The sequence below is a fragment of the Triticum dicoccoides genome, chromosome 4A, assembly GCF_002162155.2.
Source record: "Triticum dicoccoides isolate Atlit2015 ecotype Zavitan chromosome 4A, WEW_v2.0, whole genome shotgun sequence".
Classification (NCBI taxonomy): Eukaryota; Viridiplantae; Streptophyta; class Magnoliopsida; order Poales; family Poaceae; genus Triticum; species Triticum dicoccoides.
This window is the reverse complement of record NC_041386.1, coordinates 265923083-265935489: the sequence shown is the minus strand read 5'-3', so window position 1 is coordinate 265935489 and position 12407 is coordinate 265923083.

Genomic DNA, 12407 nt, shown 5'->3' with positions numbered 1-12407 from the left:
CCGGGATCTCCCTCGCCGCGCCGCCCGGCTCCGCCTCCTTGCGCCGCCGGACTCCCTCGCCGCCTCACCTGCTCCGCCGCGCCGCCACCGCACGTCGGCGTGCGCCACCACCGCCTTGCCTTCGCCATGCCACTCCTCCTCCTCAGCGCCGGCCACCGCGCATTGCCGCCGCCTCGCAAAGCCCGTCGTCGCCGTGCCCGTGTCGCGCCCCTCGTCACCGGTCGGCCACCGGACAACCTCGCCACCGCTTCGCCTCGTCACCGCTGTCGCCTTCGGTTGCGTCCCCGACGAGATCCGGTTGCTCGGACCAGATCCACCAGCCCCAGCATTCAAACAGGCGCCTCCCGCATCTCAGATCCCTCCGTCCCGCTCGACCTCATCATGTTTTTCCCGAGGGTAATTTTCTACCAAGTCCCCGATTTCCTACATTCTGGTGCCCTGTTCAACTTGCCATAACTTCTTGTGTGATGCTCCATTTTGTGTGCATAATATATCAGAATGTTCACTGGGAGATGCTATTCATTTCATTCCATTGTGGCATGCTTGTTTGAGTCCATCTTGAAGCCAAATCATTGATGCAAGAGTGCTATAAATTGTTAGGTGCTGTTACTTATCAGAGTATGAGGATTTGTCATTTTTGTCACATTTGTTGTGTGCTGCATATGGGCATGAGCTCTACATGTGTTTTGATCTATGTAATGCCATATTTATAGTGGTGCTTGCCATGTATTTTTGTGATCTTCGTGGTGACTACCACAAGCATGCAAAGTAGCCTTCGTGATATTGCTGATTTTAGGGACTTAGGATTTTGCTAAGTTTTGTGCCTGCTATTTTTTTATGCCATGTAAACATGATGCTACAGTGAGATCCATGCTTGTTTTAAGTTGCTTCAGTAAGGATGATTTGGACCATATGGTTATTATCTATCCATCCATGCCCCTGTTTGAAATTATGGAGTGCCTTAGCATGTCTTAATCTTGCTCTACTTTTGCTATAAAATGTTCCTGGCAGATTGTTTACATGTTAATCAATTTTGCCATGGTTACTGTAGTTGATCCATGCATGCTATAAACTTGTTCTTGCCATGGTTAGATTCATGATCATGTCTGCTTGCTGGTAGTATGTTTATATTGTAATGCAATGCCTTGTGGTGAGTGATTTGAGCTCACAAAGATGCCTTCATAATTTTGTTTATGCCATGCTCAGTTTTTTGCTAAGTCTAAAACTGTTAATAAAATTTGCTATATTTACATTGGTGCCATCATATCTCCTATGCCTTTTTGGCTCATGATCAGTAAGGGACTTTTGTTCTATGCTTTTAGTAGATTCATGACATGCCTTGTATTGCTATGATATGTTCCTGTACCAAGTCTGTGAAGCTGATATCTTTTGCACTTTTGCCATGCTTGTTTGAACCTGCTCTTGTGTGACTTAGCCGTAGCTCAGAGTTCATATTTTGTCAAGCATCTTGAGTAGATCACTTCCATGTGCTTTGTTGTTATGTTGGAGTGCAGTAGCTTAGTTTCTTGTTGCATTCTAGGTGGCATTGTGATGTTAATCGCAGAATTGTGCCATTCTTGTTTTGCTTGCCATTTGCAAACCGTGCATCCGATTCCGGTTATCTTTATATCGATTTTGACCGAAATCATCTCATCTTTCCAGAGGCACACTTGGTTTGCCAAGTTGATGCCTTGATCAATCTTTTCCTTCCAGAGCACGCATATGCATTGCATATCATGTCTCGCATATCATGCCATGTTTTGCATCATGTTGCTTGCGCATTGCACCGTGGTTGATTGCTGTTCCTTTGCGTGTGTTTCTTGCTTTGGGTAGAGCCATTAGACGAGTACGTGATCGAGGAACCTGTTGAGTACTCTTACGAGGATCAAGCTTTCGGCAACTCTGAGAACTTTGTAAGCACGATGACCATACCCTTGAAATCACTTCTATCTTTGCTTGCTTAGTTGTTCGCTCTATTGCTATGTCGTGATACCTACCACTTGCTATATCATGCCTCCCATATTGCCATGTCAAGCCTCTAACCCTCCTTTCCTAGCAAACCTTATTTGGCTATGTTACCGCTTTGCTCAGCCCCTCTTCTAGCGTTGCTAGTTGCAGGTGAAGATGAAGTTTGTTCCATGTTGGAACATGGAAATGTTGGGATATCATAATATCTCTTATTTAATTAATGCATATATATACTTGGTAAAGGGTGGAAGGCTCGGCCTTATGCCTGGTGTTTTGTTCCACTCCTTCCGCCCTAGTTTCTGTCATACCGGTGTTATGTTCCTTGATTTTGCATTCCTTATGCGGTTGGGAGTTATGGGAACCCCTTGACAGATCGCTTTGAATAAAACTCCTCTAACAAGGCCCAACCTTGGTTTTACATTTTCCTAACAACCTATCACCTTCCCTTGAGTTCTGCAGACTCAAGGGTCATCTTTATTTTAACCCCCCTGGGCCAGTGCTTGTCTAAGTGTTGGTCCGAACTTGTCAACCGCCGGTGGCCACCAGGGGCAACTCTGGGTTGGCCTACCGGAATGTTAGACAATCCGGTGTTGCCCTGAGAACGAGATATGTGCAGCTCCTGTCGGGATGTTGGCGCATCGGGCTGTCTTGCTGGTCTTGTTTTACCATTGTCAAAATGTCTTGTAACCAGGATTCCGAGTCTTATCGGGTCTTCCTGGGAGAAGGAATATCCTTTGTTGACCGTGAGAGCTTGTGATGGGCTAAGTTGGGACACCCCTGTAGGGTTTTGAACTTTTGAAAGCCATGCCCGTGGTTAGGGGCAGATGGGAATTTGTTAATATCCGGTTGTAGAAAACTTGACACTTAACTTAATTAAAATGAATCAACCGTGTGTGTAGCCATGATGGTCTCCTTCCGGCGGAGTCCGGGAAGTGAACATGATTCTTGTGTTATGCTTGAATATAAGTAGTTTCAGGGTCACTTCTAGCTTCTCGACCGTTTCATTGCTTATCTTCTCGCTCTCATTTGCGTATATTAGCCACCATATATGCTAGTGCTTGCTGCAGCTCCACCTCACTACCCCTTTCCTACCCATAAGCTTAAATAGCCTTGATCGCGAGCGTGTGATTGCTGAGTCCCCGTGACTCACAGATACTTCCAAACAGATGCAGGTGCCGATGATGCCAGTGTAGGGGACGCTACCGAACTCAAGTGGGAGTTCAACGAGGATTCGGGCCATTACTATGTGCCTTTCCGGTTGATTAGTAGAGGAGCCCAGTTGGGGCGATCGGGGATCTAGAATTTGGGGCTGTCTTTCTTTATTTTGGTTCCGTAGTTGGACCTGGATTGTATTCTAGATGATGTATGTTATATTTATGTATTGTGTGTAGTGGCAATTGTAAGCCGACTCTTTATCCCTTTCTTATTCAGTACATGGGATGTGTAAAGATTACCCCTCTTGCAACATGCCTACCATGCGGTTATGCCTCTAAGTCGTGCCCCGACATGTGGGAGATATAGCTGCATCGTGGGTGTTACAAGATGTCCACGAGACACCATGGACTACAGGATTGGTGGATGAGGATGATCCAGTTGTCCTTCATGCCCGCCTAGTAGTGGTCGTGTATGAAGGACAGGTGGGCGACTAGTGGTAGCATGTCGAAGGGCACGACGACAACCTCAGTAGGATCATCAAGTTGGTGTCTGGGCCACCTGCGAGGATCAGGCATCAACAAGCAGGGTGTCTTGAAAAGGGTCGGCCAGTTTTAGATGAGTACACAGTACATAGACACCGAGCATGCGCCCAGATGCACGATAATGAGTAGGTCCATATGATTACATATTTGCTCCAAGAGAACATCGGGGAAGGAACATATCTACGTGTCAATCGGTTCTGCCATAGGGTTTTTTAGGGTGCTGAGTGATTGGGGTTTTCGGTGCCTATGAGCGAGCGGGGAAGTGGATTCGGGCGGGCGAGCGAGCGAAGAAGATGGCATGTGTGGACTAGCAGCGAGCGAGGGGGATATGGTATGAGCAAGCTACCGGGGAAGATGGCGCGGGTAGGCGGGCAGTGAGTGGGGTCAAATGGTGTGCGTCCAATGTTGGGGAAGAGAGGAGGAAGAAGATGGAAAGACGGGCAAGAAAATGCATTCAATATCAATTCTACTAGTACTACTACCAGGATATACTGTCGTTCGGAGTGTAAATATTTAAGCCGATGACATGTGGGTCTACCTCAAGAGGGCCCATATGTCAGTTAATGGAAGAGAGAGATGCGTAGGCATATTTGCGGAAGCATGCTCCACTGGCAAACATGATGGCAGTACAGTGTAAGGCTGATTTACTAACACCAACAGGCTAGCTCAGGTTATTAATTAGGTGTCCCATCTGTTGCAGCGTGTATTATCACTTCACTGTGAAGACTAGTTGAATAGTTCTCTCTCACCGAGATGGGGAATAATGGATCGCCAAGACTTCCTAATGACAGTATCCCTATGCCTCTACTCTCATCATGTCCAACAACAAGAAACATTGGCCAAGGCACCCGGAGCCAATTATGTTGGAGTGCTACTAGTATTTTGTGTCAAATTATGACCATCTATTTAACTAATAAAAATTTAATGCATGTCACCGAAAATCATATCACTGTATTCATATTTCAAACTAGTTTTTAATGGTATAGTTTATTATGACATGCATTGACACTTTGTTTGTTAAACTTATGGTCAAAATTTTACACTTAGTATGAAGTAGGCCAATAAACCAGGATGGATGTTTATATAGAGGTCAATAAAAAATCATCAACCAAGGTAGTAGTAAATGATGAGTGCCCGTAGATTTTTTTTCAAAAAGTACTCTACAATGGGCTCGTTTTTGTGTTTAAGAACGTATTAATTGGAATGCATGCGTGAGGAACAAAGGACCTACAAGCATTGGTGAGTTTTCTCTTAATTCTTGCATGCAACGTTTTAATGAAGCTTGAAATATGAACATGTCAATGGCAGGAAGGAAAAGCCTCATGCATGCATGCAACACTCACACGTACACATGCGCGCACACAACACTCATGCATCCATGCGGCACACAGCACACGACGCAACACACATGCTCACGCTCAAGTGCTCAACCTACTCCCTCCGTCTGTGAAAGACTGTACATATAGAGATTTAGACATTGATCAAGAGGAACCAGAACTTCATGACATAATTAATGCCGAAAAGTATTGCAGACTTATGTGTGCATGCGACCATTGAGAGAATAAGACTAAATGAAGGTTGTTCCATGCTATAAGTAAGGATAGACATGCAGCCTATAGCTAGAGCATAAGCTGATGCATTAGTCAATCAATGCCGATTAGATTAAAGGCTAAGTGCATTGGAAGTGTAGATGTACAATCTTAGTTGGAAAAATTTCATGCTAGATTTATAGTTTTTCACAGACCGAGAGAGTACACATGCATGCACTCGCATACACAGCCAGGGTGGTTCGCGTGCAAGGGTTGGACTCCCGTCGTGCCTACGTAAAGTTTTGTTGAACTGATTTCTTTGCTCTGCCAACTAACAGGTGGGACCCAGAAACTAGGTGTCAATTTAACCAGTGAACAAAGTGCCACGTCGACTAAGTGGTTGGTCAGCAGGGTGCAATACGGTGCTCTACGGTGAGCTAGTGAGCGTAAAATCACAGCAAAACTATATAGTGACCATATTGAGCGTATTGTTACATACATTGAACACAGTGTATTTTTCTCATTTCAAATTAAGCCATATTAACCAGAAAAGATGCAGTATGGACTAGTACTACTTTGATGTGTCTCGTCAACTCATCGAACAAGGAGAAGCTTGCTTACTACACCCTCTCCCCAGCCCATGCACGGTGGCTCACGGGACGAGGAGAAGCTTGCTTACTATGTACACCTATGCCCGCTCCCTCGCCCACGTGCACGGTGGGTCGCAGGACAAGGAGAAGGTTTTGACTAGAGCGCTCTCTCCCTCTCCCTCACCCTCGCCCTCGCGATGGTCGTTCCACAGTTCATTTGGTGTCAGACTACCAGAAGCATATTGTACTGTAGTATCATCATTGTTGGACCTTCCGAAGAGGCGAAGAGCCAAGTGCATGGTTCACAGGAGTACGAATTGTTGAACCTCCCGAAGAGGTGAAGAGCCACACGCAATGTTTATAGGAGTTCTCATCCTAGTACTACAATGATAGTGAATGATCGCTACTGTATGATGCCGCCACGTCACCTATAGCCAAAGATGTGCCACCTTTTTTTCTCACAATGCGTGTTGGAGCCCGTGCAATAGCCACACATGTTGCACGTACACATAACACATTTACTTGTAACAAATTCTAATGGACAAATACTAGTATGCCACACAAGTTCATCTCCACTTCATGTGATAAATTTGTGCACGACTACTCTACATATATTTACAGCGCTACCATTCACAATTTACCATACTCCACTTACATGTTACAGATGGGCTCCATGTCGTCCTCCAGGTTCTAGTCCCAGGTGTTCTTCATAGATGGCATGATCCATATGTCGGCGTTCTGGGAACGGGGGTACCCAGACTTGCCTGCCTGCGGCCCACGGCGTGGCCCTGCCAGTGGCCCGGCAAGGCCCAGCTTCAGCATCGACAGCTCAAGATCATCGCGAGGCGCCAAGCCTCGCAAGGAGGACGACGCCAAGACCTCCCTGGGGGGCAGCCTCACCAGGCTGGCTCCCGAGGAGCGGAGATATCAATGCAAGGTGCACCTGCGAGGTTCATATGACATGAGCCATGATGACCAAAGCCAGGCGGGCACCAGCGGGTGCAGTGTACCTGTTTCCTATTTGGTGCTAAGGAGGCAAGCGCAGGCACAGAGTCCGGAGGAATCAAGCAAAGGTTTCCATTTCGGTGCAACAAGACCAAGACCGCCAGGACGGCAGGACGACCAGGAGCTTTTGCAGGCGAAGACTACTTTTATCAGGATAACGTGTACTAGTTGTTTCCCTTTGAATTTGGACGTTGTGGGATCCCTTCCTACCTACATTTGGGAAGAGGACAAAGGCCACTATAAATAGGACCTAGCCACCACCATAGGGGGGACGAATCCAGTCCACCCTGACCACTTCACCAGCTCATCGAGCCGAAGAACACCTCACCTCCTGAGGCTGTTCATCCATTGTACTAGTTCATCCTCAGCCCCTCAAGGCCAATCCACCACAAAGCAGGAGTAGGGTTTTACACTGCAAGGTGGCCTGAACCTGGGTAAACTGCTGTGTCTCTTGTCCGTTGGGTCCGTTGAGCTAGGATGTAGGATCAGGGAGCAGGCAGGTTGGCAAGGACGAGTTCTACGCACGCACCCTAGTTTTCAAAACTCTCAAGGGACTACACAATGCTGAATCCGACATTTGGCGCGCTAGGTAGGGGTGCGTCGAAACCTCTCTTCTGCCGATCGACTCACCGCTGCTCCACTGCCTACATGGCTGACGACCGTCGAGCCCGTGCTGAGCGTTGGGTTGCCCTCACCGCTCGCGTCGCCCAGACGCCGCCCACCGGAGGGCCTCCCCGTCGTTCTTCATTGCCTGCCGCCACCAGCCGGGCGAGGCACGAGCAGCAAGCTTCATCATTGCACCCCTCCATGCGGTGTGATGGAAGCACAGCCACCCCGTCACTGACTCCAGCCGGTTCGTCATCTCACGCTCATCGCGAGACGGCGGACGCGCAGGCTACGCTACTCATGGCGCGCAAGCTCCTGCGCTACCGCCCTATCGATGACTTCTATGAAGACTGGCTAGACCGCATCGCCGAGCTTGTCAGCATCGCTGGAGGCTCTCCTGCACCATCTCTCCCGCTGCCTCGCCAGCTGCCTGCTGCGGGTGATGTAGCCCCCGGAGCGCCTCCTCCACCTCCTCGTCAAGATGCCATCATCGAGCCAAGGTGCGAGGCCCCAAGGCGTGACCCACCGCACAGGACGCCCGCGCGGGAAGAAGAAAGTTGCCGGGTGGTCCAGCGGCTGCTAGCAGAGGCGCGTGTGGTCCTAGCACCGCCATGTCAAAACCGCATGCTACCTGCCCTGGTGGCGCGCGAGCCCCAAGACCAGGCTCCACCCTCACGACGAGCACCCATGACTACCCCAGGCTGCCGCCACTTCACTCCAGAGCTCGCAGCGTCGTCTGGCCAGGGAAGTTCAAGCCCGACCTTCCTCCACGCTACGACGGCACCCCCAACCCCGCTGAGGTCATGTAACTCTACAAGCTAAGCATTGAGGCGGCCAACGGCGACGAGAAGGTTATGGCGAACTGGTTTCCCAAGGCCCTCAAGGATGGGGCACGTTCTTCGCTCCTGAAGTTTCCCCTGGGATCGATCTCCTCCTGGGCGAGATGCGCGAGCATTTCGTCGCCAACTTCCAAGGCACTCGCGACCACCCTCCTACCGCGGATGACCTGCGGCGCATCAAGCAGCAGCCAGGAGAGACCCTACAAAAGTACATCTAGCGCTTCAACCACGTTCGTCTCAAGATCCCCAAGGTGTCGGACGAGGCCATCATCTTCGCATTCACTGATGGTTTCTATGACGTCAAGATGAGGGCAGAACTCGCCATACATGAGGACCTGGGCACGGCTCTGGAGATGTTCAACATGGCAACCAAGTGCGTTAGAGTTGAGGAAGGACGCATCTCCCTCCTCGAGCTCACAGAGACTAACCCGAAGGACAAGAAAGCCAAGGCCAAGGACGTGTAGTGCAAGGGGACGGCCCTGCTCGCGGATGAACCTGAGATGAAGCGCGGCTGTGACCACCCAGAGTCATCCAAGAGCAGCCACCCATTCTGCCTCTTCCACAACGTGCACATCCACAACACCAACGACTATTAGGAGCTCAGGGCCATCCGCGATGAGGCTGGCCCAAGCGCGGCGACCGGGGCTACGACCATGGAGGAGGCCGAACTGGAGGACGCTAGGACGACCGCGGCCCCCGCCAGGAGTGGCGTGATCAACCTTGTGAGGAGTGCTGGCAGGACCAGCCTCGCGAGGGCACCTAGAGGGACCAGACTCATGAGGATCGTCCTCAAGGCAATGCTGGCCTCCCTCCGCTGCCGCCAGCGCCAAGAAGGAACGACGACCACCACCAGGATGAGGGGGCTGGGGGCTTCCAGGAGCCTCGCGCCATCGCCTACATCCTGGGCGGTGCTCAGGCCCCAACCTCTCATCGCATCTTCAAGCAGTTTTCCCAAGAAGTGAATGCGGCTCTCACCAGGCTCGAGGCCACGCCACCGCTCAGGTGGTCCAGGTGCACCATCACCTTTAGCTCGGCCGACCAGCTCAACTGTGCAGCAACGACTGGTGTCCTCCCGATGCTCTTTTCTCCCACCATCAGCAACATCATCGTCACCAAGACTCTCATCGATGGTGATGCGGGGCTCAACGTTCTTTCCATTGAGACGTTCGACCGCCTGCAGGTGCCCTATGACCAGCTGCAACCCACCAAGCCTTTCTCAGGAGTGACGAATGGCTCCACCACCCAGAGAGGGGCAGAACCACCCTCCCTGTCACCATCGGCCAGCGTGACAACTACCACACAGAGCTTATCGACTTTGATGCCGCCCACATCCGCTTTCCATACAATGCCATCCTTGGGTATCCAGCCCTGGCCAAGTTCATGGCAGTGACTCATCATGGTTACAATATCCCCAAGATGCCAGGAAACCGCGACATCATCACGATCAATTGCGAGGAAAAGGACACAATGTGCTCCCTCGAGCATGCGTACCACGCTGCGGCAGTCGAGAACCCCGACGACGAAGGTGCCCTCTACCTTCTTGAGGCTGTCCCCAAGAAGAAGAAGCAACTGCTCTACCAGGAACCTCAGGGGAGCATGGCGTCCAGGGGCACGACCTCAGGACCTGCGCCCACGGATGGGGCGCCTCCCTCCCTCACATAGGAAGGCGTGCCCGACGCCCCCCTCAGGCTAGGCTCGGGGGCTCACTTCTGGAGCGCCTCTGACCCAGCCAAAGTCACGAGGGAGGTGCTCGGGCACCACATGGAGGCGTGCTTCAGCGCGCATTTCCCCCACGAGGGCACAAGGATCGCAATGGCAGGTGCTTAGGAGTTCATCACCAAGGCAACCGAGGAGCTTCAGGAGGCAAGAGCCATGCGTGGTGATCTGTAACGCCCACGATGAGGCTATATCTCCCACGTGTCGAAGCACGACTTAGAGGCATAACCGCATTGTAAGCAATGTCGCAAGTGAGGTAATCTTCACACAACCCATGTAATACATAAGGGAAAAGAGATACATAGTTGGCTTACAATCGCCACTTCACACAATACAAGAATTAAGCATTACATCAACCAGATACAATCAAGGTCCGACTATGGAACCAAAATAAAAGAAGACTACCCCAAAGGCTACACAGATTCCCGATCGTCCCAACTAGGCTCCACTACTGATCAACTGGAAACGGAACAACATAACGAACACGAACTTCATCGAGCTCCTTCTTAAGCTTGGTTGCGTCACTTGCACGATATCATCGGCACCTGCAAACTGGTTTTGGAAGTATTTGTGAGTCACGGGGACTCAGCAATCTCACACCCTCGCGATCAAGACTATTTAAGCTTATGGGTAAGGTAAAATGTATGAGGTGGAGCTGCAGCAAGCGACTAGCATATATGGTGGCTAACATATACGCAAAAGAGAGCGAGAAGAGAAGGCAAAGCACGATCAAGAAACTATGATCAAGAAGTGATCCTAGAACAACCTACGTCAAGCATAACTCCAACACCGTGTTCGCTTCCCGGACTCCGCCGAGAAGAGACCATCACGGTTACACACGCGGTTGATGTATTTTAATTAAGATCAACTTCAGGTTTTCTACAACCAGACATTAACAAATTCCCATCTGCCCATAACCGCGGGCACGGCTTTCGAAAGTTCAAATCCCTGCAGGGGTGTCCCAACTTAGCCCATCACAAGCTCTCACGGTCAACGAAGGATATTCCTTCTCCCAAGACAATCCGATCAGGCTCGGCATCCCATTTACAAGACATCCTCGACAATGGTAAAACAAGTCCAGCAAGACCACCCGATGCTCCGACATCCTGATAGGAGCTGCACATATCTCGTTCTCAGGGCAACACCGGATAAGCAATCCGTACAACTAAAATCAGCCCTCGAGTTTCCCTGAGGTGGCGCTGCAAGGGGCTCTAGTTTGGACCAACACTTAGACAAGCACTGGCCCGGGGGTTAAAAATTAAGATGACCCTTGGGCTGGCCAAACCCAAGGGAAAAAGGCTAGGTGGCAAATGGTAAATCCAAGTTTGGGCCTTGCTGGAGGAGTTTTTTTCAACGCGAACTGTCAAGGGGTTCCCATTATAACCCAACCATGTAAGGAACGCAAAATCTGGGAACATAACACCGATATGACGGAAACTAGGGCGGCAAGAGTGGAACAAAACACCAGGCATAAGGCCGAGCCTTCCACCCTTTACCAAGTATATAGATGCATTAATTAAATAAGAGATATTGTGATATCCCAACAAAATATCCATGTTCCAACAAGGAACAAACTCCAATCTTCACCTGCAACTAACAATGCTATAAGAGGGGCTGAGCAAAGCGGTAACATAGCCAAACAACGGTTTGCTAGGACAAGGTGGGTTAGAGGCTTGGCTTAACAATATGGGAGGCATGATAAGCAAGTGGTGGGTATCGCAGCATAGCCAAAGCAAAAGAGCGAGCAACTAGCAAGCAAAGATAGAAGTGGTTTCGAGGGTATGGTAATCTTGCCTGAAATCCCGCAAGGAAGAAGAACGAGTCCATGAAGAAGATAAACGGATGTAGACGAACAGATCCTCACAAACGCAACGTTATCGGAACTAACCCAAAGAAGCAACACCAGAAAGAAAGCAAACAACATAGTAAACAACCACCACATAAACATGGCATGATGCAAAGTATGATGCATGTCCGGTTTTAAATATGCATGGCATGGCAAAGTGCTCAAACAACACTACAAGTTAAGTGGAGCTCAATATGCATCAGGATGCATATTGACAAACACCACAATCCATTATTTAGTTCACTCTCGGTTAGGTACTCAACAATATTAAATGTTGGTTAACATGGCAAGGGTGAAGAAAAAGTAAACTACACAATCTAAGCAATTTAAATGGGGCCGGATATAACAAACAATGAATCCGGTAAATCCCCATATGCATTTAGCAATTTGGTGCAACAACAATTTTAAACATTTTCGATGTTATTATCATGATGTGAATGACATGAGCAAGTTTTATGAAAAAGTTATGAAAATGTTGGCAAGTTATAATATATGGGGCATTTTGTCATCATGGTGGAAAGAAAGGGTGCTATGGTGATGAATCCAAAAATGATGCCACGACAACATATCGGTTCCGGTAGCTCACGGGGATACCGGTGCAAAAGGAAGTG